This window comes from Lissotriton vulgaris, chromosome 8 (genome assembly GCF_964263255.1).
Source record: "Lissotriton vulgaris chromosome 8, aLisVul1.2, whole genome shotgun sequence".
Taxonomy (NCBI): domain Eukaryota; kingdom Metazoa; phylum Chordata; class Amphibia; order Caudata; family Salamandridae; genus Lissotriton; species Lissotriton vulgaris.
The window spans coordinates 1,418,602,478-1,418,622,587 of NC_141696.1; the positions used below are offsets into that span (position 1 = coordinate 1,418,602,478).

Genomic DNA, 20,110 nt, shown 5'->3' on the forward strand with positions numbered 1-20,110 from the left:
AGATCGAAAATAATTTTGTGGAGCAGATTTAATTTACTTTAAGCAAACATACATTATTTAACAGAGTCATGTTAAGCTCTTCTACTAGATAGCAGAAACATCAAGACATAGTCCATCATGTTTGTGGTTTCAATTGATTTTACACACAGTACATGGGTATAAGTAATTCAAAGTTTTTTTCTCACACAGTCTTTTTTAAATAGGCCAAGGCCTGTCCCAATGAATTTGCACAGGGTGCCTTTTTGAGCAACCTGGGACTGGTTTTGGGCTAACTGCCCTCATCAGCCAGGCTAGCTTGAATCCAGTATCTGAAAAGTTTCAGCACTCCGTCCATCATCTCCTTGTGTATGCTTTGTTCACAGTAAGTTGGCAGGGTATGCCCAGACGTGGGTCCCTTGCTCACTTTGCCACTGGATTCAAGGTAGCCTGGCTGATGAGTGCTGTTAGCCCGAAACTGGTCCCAGGATGCTTGTTTCCGGTCCAGGGAAGACATGGCTAGACAGTTCGGGCTGGACTGTTCCCACGAGGCACAGGGTCAAGACTGATTTGCATATAGCTGTGTCTGAACTGGGGTGGCAAAGTGAGCTAAAGAACAATTATGGATTACACCCAGAGCTGTGACTATGGGTGAGTGTCTGGAAAGGTTCAGCACTCTGTCTATCATCTCCTTGTGTTTGCTAGGTTACAAATGAAGACAAGGCGTTGCAAAGGAGGGACTAACAAGGCGATCAAGGAAACAGAAGACAGCATTTATGAAGGACAAAAACACAAGCCAATGAAGAATATGGACAGAGAGTGGGTGTAGCTTCACATCTCATACTCAATACTACATGCCTCACAGAGCAGCGCATGCGCGCTGCCCAGGCTCGACCTAAAAAGGAGGATCAATTCTTGCAACTGTAAGGGCCCAGAGGGAAGAGGCTCTGTCAATAGTTATAGAATATAACTTTTTCAACACTCGTGTTAGCCAGCACTGCATAACAGATGTGCCGTAGTAATCACTGGAATTCAGTCCAAAGTCTGAATGACTGAGTTCAGTTATGTAGATGACGACCTTTGCCCATTCCCAGGGTGGAAGAGGGACTAATGTTTAAACAGTGTAAACAGGACAAGGACTGCACTCACAAATGTTCACTGGCTAGCAAAGTTTTTAACTGTAAGATACATGGATTCAAGACGCTTGTTGCAACAAAAAACGGAGCACAACATTCCAAAGAGAGATATTTCTGAAAGTGTCAAACTGAATTATTCACCAGTGTATATTGAGTCAACTATATTCACTGGGTTCCAGAGCACTGTGTGAAGGTCTAAAGAATACAGAAAATATGATATAGTCATGTACAAGATAAATATTATATGTATATATACATACAAAACACACACACATGCAGTACGGGTCTCATAAAGACTTCCAATAATGTTGAATATTATTCTAAATTTAGTGAAAGAGAAACAGGTCAGAATTTGAAGTGGGAAGAAATGAAAGAGCGAATGAGCTTTCATTTGAGGTCTGGCATTAGCCAATGCCTTTTGCTTCTCAAATAAAATCTTTACCAGAAACATATACATGCAGACAGGGACTTTCAGTCAACCTCGTTTATCCATTAGTCTCTTGTTGTGTCAGTCACAGTTTTCTTCTGCCCACCAGAGCATACGTCACTTGGCAATGGATCAGCCCACTTCAGCCATTGGTTCCCTTTTCTGTGAGTAATTGCATTCTTCCCAAGCACAATGTCACCATCTGTACACAAATAGTCCTCTTCTGTGCCAAGAACTGGTGGGGCAATCCATTCATTGTTTAAAAATAGTGTTTTCCTTTTTGTTATTTTTGTTTTGCTAGCGCCTGGCAGCTTCCCAGACGTCATTACCAGGCGCTTGCTGTTGTTTACAGAAGCACATATCCCTCAGGGACACTGCAGGCATTGCTCACCTTTAAATGGAAATTCAAAGATGGCCACCCGAGCATGCGTGCACACGCACAAGCAGATATCTCGGAATCTCTTTTTTGGTGAAGTCTTATTGTAACAATTCAGAGACGTCCTTCATTGAGCATCCTTACACTTCCACAACGACAGATGTCCATATTTTAATGTTTTTTAATAAAGTATCGAAAAATTTAAAAAAAAAATAGCATCCAGTGTGACTGCATGCATGTGGAGGCACATGTGGCCATCTTGTTACTTTTTTTTGGTACTTTAGTAAAAACATCCAAACATAGCCATCTGGAAATGCATTTGCTATGCATGCACAAGTGGCCACATTACAAATCTTACGATGGTTTTTAACAAAGTATAACAACATCTGTTAAAATATGGTCACTATTGCAAATACACATGTGACCAGCTTGGATTTAAAAAAAAATGTTTACCAAAAGCAATGGAAGTCCAGCAATGGAACACATGTATCCACTATTTCAAAGTCAACAGAGAGGCTTGACTAGATGGTCCTGAACCAAGATCCTAAGTCAAGAATTGCCAACCCACTATCCTTGTTATGATATATCCATTCTATAAAGCGCAATGAATCACACCTAAAGGTGTATCTCGGTGCTCGGGCTCCTCATGTGTTGCATCTGCTCTTTAAAGTAGCCAGGTTTCTAGCAATCTCTACCAAGATCGACAGGAAGTTGGTTCCATGCCTTCAGAGCAGTATAAGTAAAAGCTCTGCCCTATATTTTGAGGGTGGTAGAGGTTAGTGGATCTTTACTTTATTTCACATTATTTTAATGCATAAAAGTACAGTCATGAACTAAAATATGTTATTCCATTAAAATCCCTCTAAAAAACATACATCATTTTAAAAGAAGTAAATTTTACATTCATATGTTTAAAATGACAACCAAAGTTACACAAGTGTTAAAACATCCAAAGCGATAAATGTCTGCGCTTTGCCACCGCCCATAAAAAGGATGTCACAGCATTTCATACAAAGGGATCTGGCAGCTGTTGAATAAAGTGCAGTGCAGGTCTATATTGGACAATTTTCTCACACACGTGATAGAAAGGGTGCCGCCAGGACGCGCAATCGTTTTCCTTCTCAAAAAGACATGGGGAACACACACACGTGTTCTGCCCATTCTTCACCATCGCTCCGACCAAATACTTTACCGCATTCTGGTTTGACATTTACTAATTAGAACTTTAATTGACTATCATTTGGACTCTTATTCATCTCTTCATCTCTTACTCATGGCACTATTTCGTTGTGATATTAGAACTAAGCCCACCTAATCAGACCCGTTTCTCATCATTTTGACGTGTGCTGACTGCCGGGTTGGAATTATCACCGGCTTTCCGAATACAATACACTACCAAGACTCCTTGCAGACTAAGGGGCAGATTAGGATTGCGGTTTTTCCGCATCCTCCGAGCCGGCGGAAGCCACCGCCAGCCCGGAGGATGCGGAAAAACCGCAGCGGACCCACCAAAGACCCACCGCCACATTAGGATGGCTGGTGGGTCCTGGTTTCTGTCCGCAGCTTTTCCGCCACAGTTGGCTTACAACCGCGGCAGAAAAGCCCTAATATGGTGGCGGTGTCTCTCAGACACCGCCAGCCATATTAGGATGCTCAAAAAGAAATGCTTTTCCACAGCGGGGTTTCCGCCGTGGAAAAGCATACGGAGCTTCATTGCGGGGGCCCATTGCGGGCCCCCTGGGTGAAGGGGGGCTGGGGGGTGCACATGGGGGTACCTATGGTACTCCCCTGCATTTGTATGCAGTAATCGGCAGGCACCGCACGGTGCCTGCCGCTTTCTGCATAGAAATGCAAGGTATGCATTTTTAACATTGCGGCGGATGCAGCTTGAAGCCGCACCCGCGGCAATGTTAAAAATAGAGGATGTGACCGCCAGGGTGGCGGTCACATCCTAATTGGACAGGAGGGAACTCCGCAGGCCATGCGGAGGTTCCCTCCTCCTCGATGGTCGCGGACGGACTCAAGTCCGTCCGCGATCATAATGAGCCCCTAAGTTTGTGGTCTTGTAATTCTATTGTCCAATTGTGTACCCAGCCGGGTTGGAATTATCACAGGTTTTGGGACTTTACTAAGTTCACACAACTTTCTACAACCCTAAAGAGTTGTGGGATGACTTTTCCCTGACGAAAAACGTGTCGGCTGGTTGCGTTTCTCAAAAAAATAAAGAATATCCAGTATCAATCAAGAACTCTGTACATATTGCTTACGTCTACTGTTGTATCTACTTGTTTCAATTTGTATGTGTGCACAGGATAAAGCTGTTTTGAAGAAATTTGTGTTTGCGAAGCATAGGGACTAAAAAGGGTTTCCTTTGAGGACCATAAAATGTACAGAAGAAAAAAAATGTAAAGTTGATTGTGCTGCTCTCCCCTCACAGGGACATGGCGGTAGGTCATTCCCCGACTAAATATTAGCTAGGAAAGCAAACATCGTAGGGATATAATCAAAACTAAATCTAATCAATATAAACCGGTGCTGAGGGTTCTGTACAAATGACAAATACGATTTTAGTATGTCTATGACTGGTGGGAGCAAGCTATAGGCAAGTACTGTAGGTTTTGTGTTATTCCATTCCCATCTCTCCCTTACAACTTTTGCTGAAAATATGTTTTTTTGTTTTGTTTTAGGGAAATTAGCAAATAAGCTCGGAGTATTAAATAAAGCACAAACCCCCAGATTCATCAAGAACACATTTTGCGATTCCTTAATAGCGAAAAATACCGATTCGCTATTAAGAAATAGTAAAATGCTATTCATCAAGAAATCCATTCAAAAATAGCGATTTCTAAGAATTCCTTAATTGCGACTCGCAAATTGCGAGTCGCAATTAAGGAATATCTCCCCATTCATTCCTAGAGGCCCATAGGAATGAATGGGAAGACCAACTCAATTTGCTAATCGCATTTAGAGATTCGCAAATTGAGATTGCAATTTCAAGGGTGCAGGGGTGTCCAAAGGACACCCTGTTGCACCCCTGAAATTGATGTGTGTACATATGTTGCGCACACACATGCCCTTAGGGCTTAGGGCATGTGTGTGCGCAAAATGAAACTTTGAAAAATGCACTTTAGTGCATTTTTCAAAGTTTTTGCTATTTACCACAGAGTTAGACTTCGTGGTAAATAGCGGCCCCAGATTGCGAATTCGCAATTTTTTAATGGTTCATGAATTGCATTTAAGGAATCTCAAATTGAGATTCCTTAAATGCAATACATCGCAATTTAGCGATTTCAATAATTGCGATTTTTGCATTTGGGATGATGAATCCCAATGCAAAAATAGCGCTCGCAAAGGGCCAGATTCTCAGAAACTGGCCCTTTGCGAGCCGATTTCGGCTTCATGAATCTACCTGAAAGTCCCAATGCAGAGGAAGCCGCCTTCACATACTTTATCCACGGAGTCAGCTCGGAATGATCCAGCTTTAAACAAACAGTCCCTCAGGATTGCTTGATTTAGTGGTACACACTCTCTTTTCAATATTGATAGCCATGATATTAGAGGTGCTAATCTAATTTCATTCTCAAAATATGGTCCAACTCTGTGTGTGCAGAATAGTTTGCACAAGATCGAGGTAGTGACATGATGTTCTTACAAAAGTCATCCTCCACACACTGAAGTGGCCTTAAATCTATTGTGCCCCTTATAGCTGCCCCATATAGCTGCCCCATTAATTGCGTTTGCCCTTGCTCTCGCGCGGTAGATATTTAATAATTCTGGTATCCCAATTTTTTTTGGGAGCTTTGCAAGGGTCATAATGCCATTTTCGAAGAGGCTCTTTTAAGTCAAGATGTAAAGAAAGACGCTGGAGAAAATGGCGGTTGGCTAGCGGCGGATCGCGGGTGCTCCTACAGTCAGGAGTAAGGATTATGTTAAGGGGGCCAGTTAGCGATATAGTTTAGCCTACCTGCTGTGCTGGGAGGCTTACCAAAACTGAGCCGTTGTTGGGGGACCACAGCACCCCCTTTGTAATCGTTACAAATGGCATAAGCGGAGTCTCCAGGCACCGAGCTGCGCTAGATTGACAAGGAGCTGCAGCTCGGATTCATTTCTAGGGCGGGAGGGTTGGAAAGAGCTCGGCTAGCTTAGGCAGCCAGGATGAGTTTTACAAGGATAAAGTAGGAAGTGAGGAGCAGAGGGCTGTTTCAGAGTTGCTCTCGAGAAAGAAGGCAAAGGGAAAAGGTGGCAGCAGCAGGAACACGCGCCTAACACAGGTAAAATGCAGGGGGGGAGGGGAGGACTACTCTAATTAACCCAGTTACCCTGGAGGGGGAAAAGGTAGAGACACCTCAAATTGTCACATTAATTCAATTTTTGCATAAAAAGACAGAGAAGCTAGGAAAGTGTAAGAAATATGTACTGAAAAGTACAACAGTTAAGGGGCACAAAAAGGCGTTGGTTACCCCAGAAACTAAATTAGCAAAAACTAATATATTAAAGTGTACTAAGGTCACCCTTGGAGAGCAGGTATTAAAGGAGGAAGTAGAAGGGGTAAAGGGACAAGATTTAAAGAAGGGGTAGCGACCCAAGGTCAGAAGCTAAAGATTACAACCTTCGCATCAGACTTTTTTTTTTTTTAAGTAATGTCAAAAACGCTGGTCCTGAAAATGGGAGAAGGAAAACAGAGGGATCCTCAAGATCAATTGAGAGAGGAGGTGGTAAAGGTACACAGTACTAAATCTAACCGGGACATGGTAAAGTTGGGACGGTCTGACCTGTCCAGTCCAAACAGATTTCAAATCCTGACAGTAGAAGAATGTATCAATTTAGAGGACGGTGTGCAAAATGCAGTAGCAGGTGAAACCAACTTGGAGGTAGGGAAGATAAACTCTGCGGTAAAGGAAGTAGGTTCAGCTGCTCGAGATGGTGCAAGCAAAGAGAAAGTCAGTAGAGCTATCCCAAATGTATGCACCACGAAAGCCAGTGTCAGAATTGATCCAGTCATTAACTATGGAGATAAGGAGCAGATTTGAAACGTCAGAAGCAAACCAAAAAGATATGACTGGCGTGTGACAACTTTGAAAAAATGTTTGATGGCCTTACTGTTAGGACTCAAGTGCTGGAATTCACTGTTTAAGACTTGACTCTGCAAGTAGGAGTAAGCAAGGAAAGCATTAGACTTCTTACAGAAAGCGGGGGAGGCATGCAAGGAAAACTGTAGTCACTCGAAAATGGTCATAGAAGAAACAATTTGCGCCTGTTGAAAATTCCTGAAGGGGCAGAAGGGGATAACCTGAAAAACTTTGTAGCAAAACTGATGAAAGCTAGGACACAAGTGGATTTCTCTGAGCAGGACATTATTGACGAGATTTAGAGGATACACAGAGATCCCTTCAGGTTAAACCCAAATCGTGTGAAGCCCAGAACAATATTGGTGAATTTTGTAACATACAAAATGAAAGAAGAAATTCTCCCCAAGGCATTTAAAGTGAAGTCCCTTAAGATTGATGGAATAAACTTTGAGATAAGGTCAGACATTTCCCAGATTACTGCAAATAAGCATTTAACCCACTATGCCTGGGCCTTTCTTCTAAGGACCGGGAAGATATTACTAACTCAACTAGACAATTCAGACAGTGGTAAAATGGTTAGGTGCATGTTGTTAGATATTAAAGGAGGAAAGCAAGGTTTTATGTGCAAGTTTGATGACCCCAAATACTTACAAGAGTATTAAATGCTGCCAAAGCCACGGGGCTCCCATGCTCATGGTCAATGGCCACAATAGTGCCAATCTTCAAAAAGGGGAATAGAGATAACCCACAGGGTTACCGCCCAATCTCCCTCATAGACGTCACTGCTAAAGTATTAAGACGTATTGTTCTAAATCGTCTGATGGACTGGGCGGAGGACCAACAGATTATTACTGATGTCCAATATGGGTTTATGGGCAAAAAGATCTACAACAGATCAATGCATAAATTTATATCTCCCCGTAGCTAAATACACCATTGCTAATAATGAAACGGTTTATTTAGCATTTATGGACCTTACAGCAGCATTTGACTGCGTTAACAGGGAGAAGTTGTGGGCTCAACTACGCAACCTAGGGGTAGATCCGGACCTTTTAAAATTTTTAAAAGCTTTACACTGGAATACTTCGGCCAAAGTAAGGTATAATTCAGAGGGCGGATGCACTGAGTCATTTATTTGCACCAGTGGGGTGCGACAGGGGTGCATCATGGCGCCTTTCTTATTTTCGCTGTATATAAACAGATTAGAAGATGAACTTTTAAGCCTAAATGTGGACTCACCGAGGGTAGGAAGATGGGCTATTCCCGTCTTGCTTTACGCTGATGACGCGGTATTGCTGGCACGGACCCCGCGGGGCCTCCAGATCCTAATAGATGGCTTTGTGGATTTTATGAATAAATTAGACCTGTCGGCTAACCTAACCAAGTCATATGTGATGGAAGCAGGGCAAAAGCAGCGGAAAAGCTTTAACTATAGAATAGGCGAACACAAACTTGAAAAGGTGCAGTTCTTTTCGTATTTGGGCATTTTAATCGATGGACAACTTAATTTTAAAGCATTAATTGATGAGCGCTGTAATAATTTAGTGTCTAGCACAGGGGCAATTATGAACTTTGGCCGCCGACTGGGCCGTTGGTCCCCGGAGCAAATTATGACTTTATATAATTCTGTGTGCTGCTCTAAAGTATCATACGGTGCCGAACTCTGGGGGTTCGCTAACATTGACAAATTACAGGTGGAGGAGAACAAATACATGAGGAGGCTCCTCAAGGTCCCACAGGGCGCCCCTGCTTATCTTGTGCATGAAGAATTGGGAGGGGTCTACAGTGAGGACAGGATACAAGTTAGACCCCTGCTAGGGTGGCTAAAGATCTGGGAGAACCCGGAGGCAACATTAACTAGGCTAATAATATTGGACTGCCTCAGCAGAGATAGCGGTATGGACATTCCATGGCTGAAATACATTAAATTAGAATTGGAAAAAATATGCTCCAAAGACCTCTTGCCAAACCCGACCAGCAAACCAGGCCGGGAAATAGATCTAGGGCCTCATTATGATGGAGGATTTTCCGCCTCCTCCGGGCCGGGGGAAGCCACCTCCGGTCCGGAGGAGGCGGAAAATCCTCTGCGGACTCACCAAAGACCCACCGCCGCATTACGATGGCTGGTGGGTCTTGGTTACTGTCCGCTGCTTTTCCGCTGCGGTCAGATTACAACCGCGGCGGAAAAGCTCTCATTTGGCTGGCAGTGTCTATCAGACACCGCCAGCCAAATTAGGAAGCATTTGTAAACATGCTTTTCCGCTGCAGTTTTTCCGCAGTGGAAAAGCATCTGTACTTTTGATTTTGGGGGCCCTTGCGGGCCCCCAGGGTGTTGGCGGGTGGGGGGTGCACATGGGGGGTACCTATGGTACCCCCCAGCATTTATATGCACAAAGCTGCAGGCACCGCGCGGTGCCTGCCGCTTTGTGCATGTAAATGTTAAACATGCACTTTTAACATTGCGGCGGGTGCTGCTAGAAGCAGCACCCGCCGCAATGTTAAATATCCAGGATGTGACCGCCAGGGTGGCAGTCACATCCTAATCGCACATGAGGGAACGCCGCAGCCCATGCAGACGTTCCCTCATCCTCTGGGGTCGCGGACGGACGCAAGTCCGTCAGCGATCCTAATGAGGCCCCTAGTGAGGAAGAGGTTCTTTACCCATAAAATCACCATCAGAGAAGAGCGTGAATGGGGCAGTTAGGACTTATAACTTAGTAAGGTCTAATGAAGGAATGGAGCTGTACCTGGCCCTTACCTTTAACGCTCATGACAGATTTTTAATAACACGTTTTAGGCTCGATTTTTTACATTACTTACTAGCTGAAGCGGCAGGTTTTATTAACTTCTCTAAGCCAAAGGGTCCCTGCAGCTGCGATCATCGATCTCCGCAGGATACCCTTCATTTTGTACTATTGTGCCCTTTTTATTCATTGCCCAGACGCCTCTTTTTAATTAGCCTGTTGAAGAAACTCAAATTTAGGCACTCTAAAGCCGCGCTTTTATACTTACAAATGGCCCCAGACTCACTGACCCTCCTCTCCATTATGAGCTTTTTAAGATTAGCATTTAAACTCAGAGGCACTAGAGAATTGGCCGGAGTGAGTGGGGTTTATTTGAGGGACAAATCAACTGACATGAACTGAAATGAACGGAGAATCACCTTTTTAATTTAGGATTATTTTTCTTTGAAGCATGATTAAATAATACATGTATTTTTAGTATTTTAAATCTGTATTTTTATGTTGTACTTTTATGGTGTTTGCACAATACCGAATAAAGTGATTTTGATTAATTGATCAATTGACTTTTCTATAGTAGGTCATGTGAATTACTTTCCAGATTACTTTTCTTACACAGTGTGGTATACCCAGATACTACACTGGTACATTTCCTGTAAACAGGTCAGTAAAAGCGTTTTAGTTATTTGGTTAGTTTAATAGATTTTCATAGATTTACCAACTCCACACTTATAAACTTTTCCTAGAAAAACAGTAAATGTTACCCTATTGAGGAAAATAGTGTTATCGGTTCAAAGTTAAGAATTAAGTTGTGGTAGTTGGTATTTTGGGAGTAGACTAAGGGGTCACCCAGGGTCAAGGATGCACTCTGGTTACATCCTCAGCTGCACTAGGGTGATCGGATCCTGAGTGCTGATGCCCAATGTTATCCAACGGGGGAATAGGGGGCCACTGGTTGGTGGCTGCTTACGAGCAGGCCAAAATGTTTTGGGAGTAGGAGTACAAGGGGAGCTTGGCCCTAGTGGACGAGTGGGGAGGCTGGGCCTAGTAAATACAATCAGAAAGAGGAGTGCCTCTCCACAACTCAGTAACAACCCTATTCATGGGACATTGAAAACGCAAACTGTCGTTTCCAACCAGGTACTTTTATTTATACCATTCAATTAAACAATTATATTTCATTTGTCGAACAAAACATATTAAATGCAGACAAGACCGGTGTTAAACATAAATTCAAACCAAAATAAGACTTTTGAATACACTACAGCGTAAGCACAATTTAACAAACAAACAATGTATGAAGAAACAATGTATGAAAAAACAGACAGTGACATTTAAACATACATCACACTAAATAGTGAATAGATTTTGACATTTGATTGAAGCAAAACGAAAAATGGAGAAGAAAGGGAAGAAATTAAAGGAAGAGACGCGAAAATGAATTCGAGAATCTTATGACACCAGTGGTAGCTGGTGTATGAATTGTCTTTTCACATTAGCCGACGCATTTCGAATCCTGGGAATTTCTTTCCGGATTCTCTTCAGGGCATGGTTATTCTGTCTGTGAAGTTATCAAAGAAACAATGTATGAGTATCTTAAAGAAAGGGACAAAGTCTCCCTGTGTAGTGACACTCAGCATAAAGGACCTACCGCTATTTGAAGGAGGCTAAATCATTGAACGTATGGCAGTGCAGATTGTAGAGGGGTCCAAGGAATTGGAACTACCTACAACAAAGTGAATTAACATTATACCAATTGAAGAACTGATGGCTAGACAAAAAGCGCGATATAAATTGTTTAGAATTGGACATACCGTCATTTATTTCAAGATCGGTGTTGGCGGTTGTCTCTTAGTTGAGTGCAGGCTCTTCGTCGCACTTTAATAAGTAAACTGGCCTGTGGCGCTGTGTGCGAGAACAATGATGTGGGTCAAGGTGACGGGAGTTCAAGAGGTAATTAACTGTTGAGCTAGTTTGCCCAAAACGTACCTTTAGTTCAAAGTTGAGGCGGGGAAGTCCTAGTTACTGGGAAGCATTGTGAGTAGTTACCGGCGTGTTAGATTTCACCCGGGGTCCGTTCCCGCTAAAGAAAAACGGAACAGTTGTCAGTATATTTAGCGCGTTTAACCGCGACTGAAGCAGAGGGCGGCGGCGGGCGCTGCAGAAGCGCTGCTTACCTTCGTGTCTCTCGCTCTTGGCTCCCTGTGTTCTGGTGAATCCACAAGATGGATGCTATCATCGTTGTCATGGCAATAAGCTTTTTGGCACGGCGCTAAGCCTTGTGGGAATAGTAGTTCACGCTAGTCTAGGCATTGTGGTAATGGAGACTGTCTTATTGAAAGACGAGTTTACAACACAGAGACGCGACCTGTCCGGTCATTAGGTACCAGGGCACTGTAGGATCAAAGTCTGGCAATTTCAGATAGGCTATTAAGGCCCTTCTGGACGCTATTAAATTTCAGAATCAAATATGCTTCCATTTTAAGGAGCATTCTGTCAAAATCAACGTTACTCTGTGAGGGACGTAATGTATGTAGAACCGTCCATTTTAAGTCATTGGCATCATGGTTGACATTTATAAAATGTTCCACCATGGGGGCAGTCATGATTTTATTTTTGATCCTTGAACGATGTTGGCAAATGCGTGTGTTGACCTGTTGTCTGGTTTTACCAACATAAACGAGGTCGCAAGGGCATCGGACCAGATAAACAACATTCTTGGTTTTGCAATTTGAGAAGTCCAAATGTTTCCATCTGACGGAACCATGTTGGAACTCATCGCCCTCAATTGTGTTTGGGCACACGACACAGGTACCACACTTGTGGTGCCCCGTGATGGGTTTGAGGTTCCACTGGCTCAAAAGATCGCTTTTCTTTTTTGGTAAGGATACATCCACCCTCATGATGTGTTGTCCCACATTTTGATTTCTCTTATACGCGAACAAAGGTTTTGGCAGTGGACATTCTAAGTTCGCCATTAGGTGCCAATTGCTCAACACAGCTTTTCGCAGTTTATGAGTGTCTGGTCCAAACGTGGTCACACAGACCAGTCTTTCAAGTGTGGGTTTGGGCCGTACTTGCAAAAGAGTTTCACGGGGGGTGAAGCGCGCTCTTTGTAGAGAATGCTTCAGTAGTTTCTTTGGGTACCCCCTTACCTGCATTTCTTGACAAAATGTCTCCGCATGGGACGTGAAGTCTCTCAAGTCAGAGCAGTTTCTCCTAATGCGCAATAATTGCCCATAAGGAAGGTTGGATTTCAGATTCCTGGGATGGGCACTCTTGTGGTGCAAGATAGTATTCCTATCTGTGTCTTTTTTAAACAGGGATGATTTGAGGACCCCATTGATGTTCACAATTTCGACATCAAGGAAGGTCATCCTTTCATTACTTTGCGCCATCGAGAATTTGATGTCGACATGCCTGTTATTCAACTAGTCATGGAACGCTACCAGATCCGTCTGGCTCCCCTGCCACAGGAGCCAGACAACATCTATGTAGCGAAACCATTGTAGAATGCTTGGTTTGAAAGGGTTGTTATTATCAACGAACATCTGTTCGTACTGTGCCATGTACAGAACGGCCATTTCAGGAGCATAAGGGCACCCCATCGCGGTGCCCTTGACCTGCATAAAGAACTCACCGTTGAATGCAAAATAATTCTTTTTTAATGCTATTTCGGCCAGTCTCAAAATAAAGGAAGTGGTTACCTGGTGTGGTCTCTCTCTCTGGTTTAAATAGATTTCCATCACCTCTAACGCTTCCTCCTGGGGGATCTGCGTGTAGAGGGAGGTAACATCCATTGTTACAAGCAGTTGGGTCTCTGGGTCAAACTCGGTATCTTCAACTTTAAGAAGAAAATCAGTTGTGTCGCGTAAGTACGACTTCACTGTTGTTAAGAATGGTTTCAAAAAGAAATCCACATATTGCGAGAGGGGTTCTAGGCAAGAGTCGCAGCCGGAGACGATCGGACGTCCCGGGGGGTCTCGGAGGCTCTTGTGGATTTTAGGCAAGAGGTAGAGAACAGGGGTTCTTGGATATTTTCTTAGTAAATAGTCATGTTCTTTTTTGCCCAGAAAGCCGCCATCCGACCCATCCTGAAGAGTATCAGCAATGAGTCGTTGGATCTCCTTCACAGGGTCTTCTGGGAGGCGCCTGTACCAAGTTGCATTATTGACCTGTTTATTGCCTTCTGCTAGGTATTTTTCACGAGCCCACACTACCACAGCACCGCCTTTATCGGCTTGCTTGATGATGATCGAATTATCTTCCTTCAGAGTTTTGATTGCTGCGCGTTGTTTTTGGCCTATGTTTTGTTGGACAAAGTGTCTACCCTTTTCCAATTTCTCGATGGATGACAAAAGGACCTGTTCAAAGGCGAGAACCTCTTTAGGGATATTTTGATGTGGGACAAAAGTAGATTTGTTGCGTAATCCAGTCACTTCCATGGTGGTCGTGGAAGGTTGATTCCAAAAAAACAGTTTTAGGCGAATTTTTCGACAAAACTCAATAGCTTCTAGCTTGAGTCTTGTATAATCAGTTTTCCTACCAGGCACAAACTTGAGCCCCAGTGCCAGGACTGAGTGTTCCTCTGGTGTTAACGGTCTATTAGATAAATTGACCACAGCGTTGGAACCCTCTATGACTTGTATGAGCGGTTCCTGGTTCGCATCTCCCATGGCTGTTTGAAGCGGGCTTTTGGCTGTTGGCCCGGATCTAAAAAAGCCACCTGTTTCTTATTAGGATTACGATTGTCCGAACCCGATGAGTCGGATGAAGAGGTTTCCGAAAATGTTGTGAATCTATTCCTTGAGCGGCCCTGGAAGGTTGACAATGCCCTGCGAGATTCTTGTTGGGTATAATAATCCTCCCTTAAAAAGGGATATACCTGCTCAATTTTGAATGCCTTCACGTCTCTTTCGTATTTGAAAGTTTTGTCATTAATAGTATTGTCCTTAAAAGTCCTGATTTCTTTTTCGATTTTCTCCAACAGTGCCTTGGCATCCGTCACGGCCGGACTAGTCTTGATCGTCTCAATGAGTTCCTCGATCTCTTTCTGTTCTTGTAAGCACAACCTCTGTGCAGTTTCTATGGTATGGACCATGAGGTCCCTGCTGCACTTTGTATTAATAAAGCTGAAGCCTTTTTTGTATTCTACATCATCCACAAAGATTACAGGGACATTTTTGACCTGTAGGCCCCAGGGAATTGTTCCCCCTTTCAGGTGCCTCAGGAGAAAGCTCCTGGACCTAAGCTCAGGGCTAATGGGGGTTCAAGACACCACCAAAGGTGCAGTCTCGGCCTCACTAGGGTGGACTCAGGCACCCTGATGCCACCAGGCATCAGGCACCCTGTTACTTTAAATGGGGTTTCTCTGGTTTGCAGAGGGCTCGGGGATGAAGGTCTTCTGGGTGTGACCACCGCTTGAAGAGGTAAGTTGGGATGTTGAGGGTTGGCTAGACCCAGTCGGTTGGGCCACCCAAGGCTGTGGGGCGTCGGGTGCAGGGGTGTCTTTTAGAGTCTGATCTTCTTACCAGCTCCTGGTCGCAGTTGGCGGGGCCTTCCGGATTTAGGCTGCAGACGTCGGCTAGAGGCAGGTCAGGGATCACTTGATCTCAGGTCTGGATCGCTGGGGAGACCTCCTCGTGGTGTTGGCCCACTCAAACTCAGGCCGTGGGCGTTGGGTGCAGACTCGTGGATTTTGCTGGAGCTGTAATCTGTTGGTGAACAAATCCAGAGTCTTTTCTTTTGAAGGCAGGGCAGGTTCTCAGGGCTCTTGAGGCTGCTGGCTGCAGCACACACCAGAGCTTTGCTTCTGTATGTTTGAGGTGGGGACAGGCCGGTAGGGCAGGGCCCAAGTCAGTGGGCTTCCTCCTCTTGTTAGCTTTGGCACAGCTGTTCGGTCCTTCTTCTTCTTGTAGTTTCTTGTCTGAGGAGGAAAGTTTTGGGGTGCCACCTAAATACTAGGTTTAGGGGTTTTTCAGGTAAATAAAGCTTGGACCAATGGGTCCCTTCCTTGTGGTGGGTACACCCCCTATTATGCCACCCTCCGGTGGGAGGGGGGCATATGCCTCAGTCTGGTTGGCAAGGGTCCCCCATCTGCAAGATGGTGGGGACTGAGATTTGTGCTTTACCTCACCTTCACCACCTGAGGGGTGGGGTTAGCAAAGGTGGGCATACCTCTCTCCCTCACTTGGGTTTCCAGCCGATTCTCCCGCCCAATGTGGGGGTGAGAACCGTTGGGGCCAGTTCCTGAAAGCAGGCCTTTGAAGCTTCCCCTTCATGGACTCTGCCATCCTGGGGAGGAGGCTTAGCACCTTGTACCAGGATGTGCATTGTTTCAGGCCCCCAAGAGCAGCAGGCTCTTGACCCAAGGGTACAGAAACATGTCTGGTGGTGGCAGCTGAAAGCAGCCACTAAGCCTGGGCACTATTGGTAGGTCGTTTTTCAGGGGGCAACTCCAAGATGCCCTCTGAATGCATTTTTCATTAAATCCCGCACTCGCAACAGTGTGGGTTTTGCTGAGAAGTTTGATACCAACCCTCTCAGTTTTCAGCACAGCCATTATGGTACTGTGGAGTTTGTAATGACAAACTCCCACCGTATATACTCTTAATGACAACACTGCACTTACAATGTCTAAGAATGGCCTTAGACACTGTAGGGGTACAGGGCTCATGTACCTGCACCTTCACTAATGATATAGGGCCAGATGCATCAAGCGAAATGCGCTCGCAAAAGGGCCAGATTCTGAGAATCTGGCCCTTTGCAAGTGCAATTTTTGCATTTGGGATGCATCATCCCAAATGCAAAAAGAGAATTCGCTAAATTGCGATTGTTTGCATTTAAGGAATCTCAAATTGAGATTCCTTAAATGCAATGCATGAAAGTATCAAAAATAGCGAATTCGCTAATAGGGCACGCAAATTACCACGAAGTTCAACTTCATGGTAATTTGCAAAAACTTTGAAAAATGCACTTTTGTGCATTTTTCAAAGTTTCATGTTGCGCACACACATGCCCTAAGGGCATGTGTGTGCGCAACATATGTGCACAGATCACATTCAGGGGTGTAACAGGGTGTCCTTTGGACACCCCTGCACCCTTGAACTCGCAATCTCAATTTGCGAATCGCTAATTGCGATTCGCAAATTGAGATTGTCTTCCCATTCATTCCTATGGGCCTCTAGGCCCATAGGAATGAATGGGAATTAATGAACAATTAATGAACGTCCCCATTCATTCCTATGGGCCTCTAGGCCCATAGGAATGAATGGGGACGTATTCATTAATTGCGACTCGCAATTTGCAAGTCGCAATTAAGGAATCGCTATTTTTTGTGTGATTGCATGATGCATTCCATTTTGCTATTCCTTATTAGCGATTCCTTATTTTTCGCTAATAAGGAATCGCAAAATGGATGCTTGATGCATCTGGCCCATAGTGCACCCAGCTAGAGGGGTGACTGACCTATGCCAGGGCAGTGGGTTGTAGGTGTAGTGGAGTGGTGTGGCTCACTGGTTAGAGGCGGCAGACCCGGAAGCAGAGAACGGCCCGGGACCAGGGTTCAATTTCCGACGCGGCAGGGTTGTGGACCAGGGTCAGCGGACTCGATAATTCTCGCCTCGGTGCCTACTCTAACCAGGGATCACACTCGGCAACTCTGGGCATTAGCTTGCCTCATCTCTACAACGGCCCCCCACATTTGCCGGGGATGCCTGGTTTCACCTTGGAGATACCCAGTAGGGACCATCTCACAGGGATATACAGGACGGGATTCCCCAGAGGTCTACAGCGCCACGACGCCTCAGGGCAGCAGTGCGCTTTACAAGACACATTACATTACATTAGGCATGGCATACATGGATGTGTGCCTTTTTGACTCTTCACTTTGTTCTGCACCAAAAAACGCAGCCTGCAAAAGCAGTGTGGGAGTGTAAAGGTACAGAACCTCAAAGGGTGGCACAAAAAGGGCTGCAGCCCTTAGAGGCCTTCCCTGGTCACAGTGCCCTGGGTACCTAGGGTACCATTTACCAGGGGTGGCCGTGGTCAGAAAGTGCCAATTGGGTTTTGTGTTCAATGCAGTTTTATGGAAAGAACATAGGCCCTGGGTATCTGATTGACAGGAGCCCAGGGCACACTCAGTCAAAGCACAGCAGCAGTTCAGCAAAAAGTGGGGGCAACCAAGCAGAAAGAGGGCACTTTCTCACAGGGGGATTTCCCCACATAGGGAACATCATTCGATATCTGGGCCAATGTTGCCTCCAACCCATTAGTATACAGGGAGAACACGAAATGGGCAAGTACACATCCCTGCCTCATCCCTCTCTCAATATTAAAAGCCCTTGTGCATTCTCCTTGCCTTCCCTAGCGGACACTTGCTGGAACTCCATATAGCTGCTGAATAAACCCAATAATTAGGGGATCCACTCCCATTTTCTTCAAAATGACCCATAACTTGTTATGTACTACACAGTCAAGGGCATCTGTCCAATCCATAAAAGCCATACAAAGTTGCCCCTCTTTGGCTAAAGTATATTTTGAGATGATCATCGTTAGATTTAGGCACTGGTCAATTGTGCCCTTCCCTTTTCTAAAACTATACTGGGGCTCTGTCAAGATACTTTTTTCCCTTGCCCACTCCTATAACCTGTAAAAAGCACTCTAACCATTCATTTATCTGGACTGTCAATTAAGGAGATGGGTCAATAGTTTTTTGGTTATGCCCAATCTCCTTTTTATAGATTGGGATAATTACAGAGTGTGTCCAAGAAGTTGGCGGGCCTTGTTTAGATACAGCATTAAAAACGTTAGTCAAGGCGGGACCCCACAGTGCCTTAGTTTCTAAAATACGTCTGCCAGGACCCCGTCGGGCCATCCGCTTTCAGGGGATTAGTCTGGGCCAGTGCACACTCTATTTCTTCCAGATCGAAAATTAAATGTGCAGAAAGCTGACCTTCTATACTTGCAGTATTACCAATACTTAGGGTGGGACTTCACCTTTCAGAATTCCCGGCCATCCTTTCTCAGTAATGACAGTCTCAAATCTTACTAAGCTTTAGTCTATAGATCCATAGGTGTACCCCATCATGCGTTTTATATAACTTGTTCATGGGCAATTATCAGGCCTTGGAAACTCAGTACTTCTCGTAAGGCAGTGTGTAGGCTATTAGCACATTTAGAGCAGCTGTGGTCAAACCATAGATGCTTAGCCTTATTACTGCTCTTAAATGACCACATTCATTGAGGGCGCAAGAGAGCGGGCGGACAAGATGACCGCACCTTAGGAGGCTCTGTCAGCCCTGAAGCAATATCCTACATCATCCTACGCACTCAGGGCGCCTACATGCTCTGGAATTCAAGAAACTGCTCATAAGCACGGCGAGTGGCTGGGAAGCTGCTTTGGAGCAGCTGCTGTGCCACTGCCGTAGCCATAGCCATAGCGGCTTGTTCCTGATTCCGGCCCGTCTTTGCGAGGCGGTTAGCAAAATGGTGGCACCTGGGTGCTGAGAGGAGAGGACTGTGTTTTTGACCGTCCCCACTCTGCGGCCTTGTGCCCTAGACCGCAGTTCGCTACATTCGCTGCACACTGGTGCCCGCTGAAGTAGGATGTGGTGGTGGCCCAGTGCAACCATATTGCCTCGCTGCGGTTTGATGGAGGCACCAGCCCGGATGACTGTTGGAGATTGCTTGGGGACACCTGGGGCTCCACTGACCTGCTCCCGCCGCATGATGAGCGGGTGAGAGCGGGCTCAGGTACTGTGCTGCTGTGAGGGAGTAACTGCTGAATCGAGGTGGCCTGGAGGTGCAAAGTGTGCTGCAGAGTTGTGCTCGGCTGCTTAGAATGTGCGCGATCGAGTCGCCGCTCCGGACCTGGGCCTGATAGGTTTCCACCGCCCACACAGTGTCAAAGCTTATCGAGCCAAAGAGCTGCTTTGGACCCCTAATGGTTACATCGCTGCGACTGGAGGGCTTGCATATAACGTTGCAGATGCAGTGACCCTCTTTGAAGTACGGGCTACGCAATCCGGTAAGAAAGGAGGACGAATGGGTGATTGCATGTCACTAGCAGCCTGATTACCAGTTGAAATGATCGGCATGAACCAGTGTGTGAAACGGTGAGGTGCGGGGAGGGCCCGGTGTGTGCATATCATCTGGCTGCTATACAGGTGAGAGTGGCCTGTGGATCTGTGCTGCTGCAGGGGAGCCACTGCTGGGACGTGCCTGTCTGGTAGCACTGGATGCTGTAGAGACTTGTTCAGCTGATGGGAAAGTGCGTGGCTGAACTGCCGTCCTGAACCTCGCTCTGCTGCACTACGGCCTAGTGTGAGGGGCGAATGCCTATACTGTTGGAGGGCTTCACTAGGCCCTCACATATTGCACAGAGG

General features: G+C 45.3%; 1 protein-coding gene across 2 annotated transcripts in view; it reads right to left on the minus strand.

Moving 5' to 3' along the window:
- Positions 1 to 20,110, minus strand: part of TMPRSS2 (transmembrane serine protease 2) — a 306,146-nt gene that overhangs the window by 234,595 nt on the left and 51,441 nt on the right. The gene's annotated exons all lie outside the window — the stretch shown is intronic.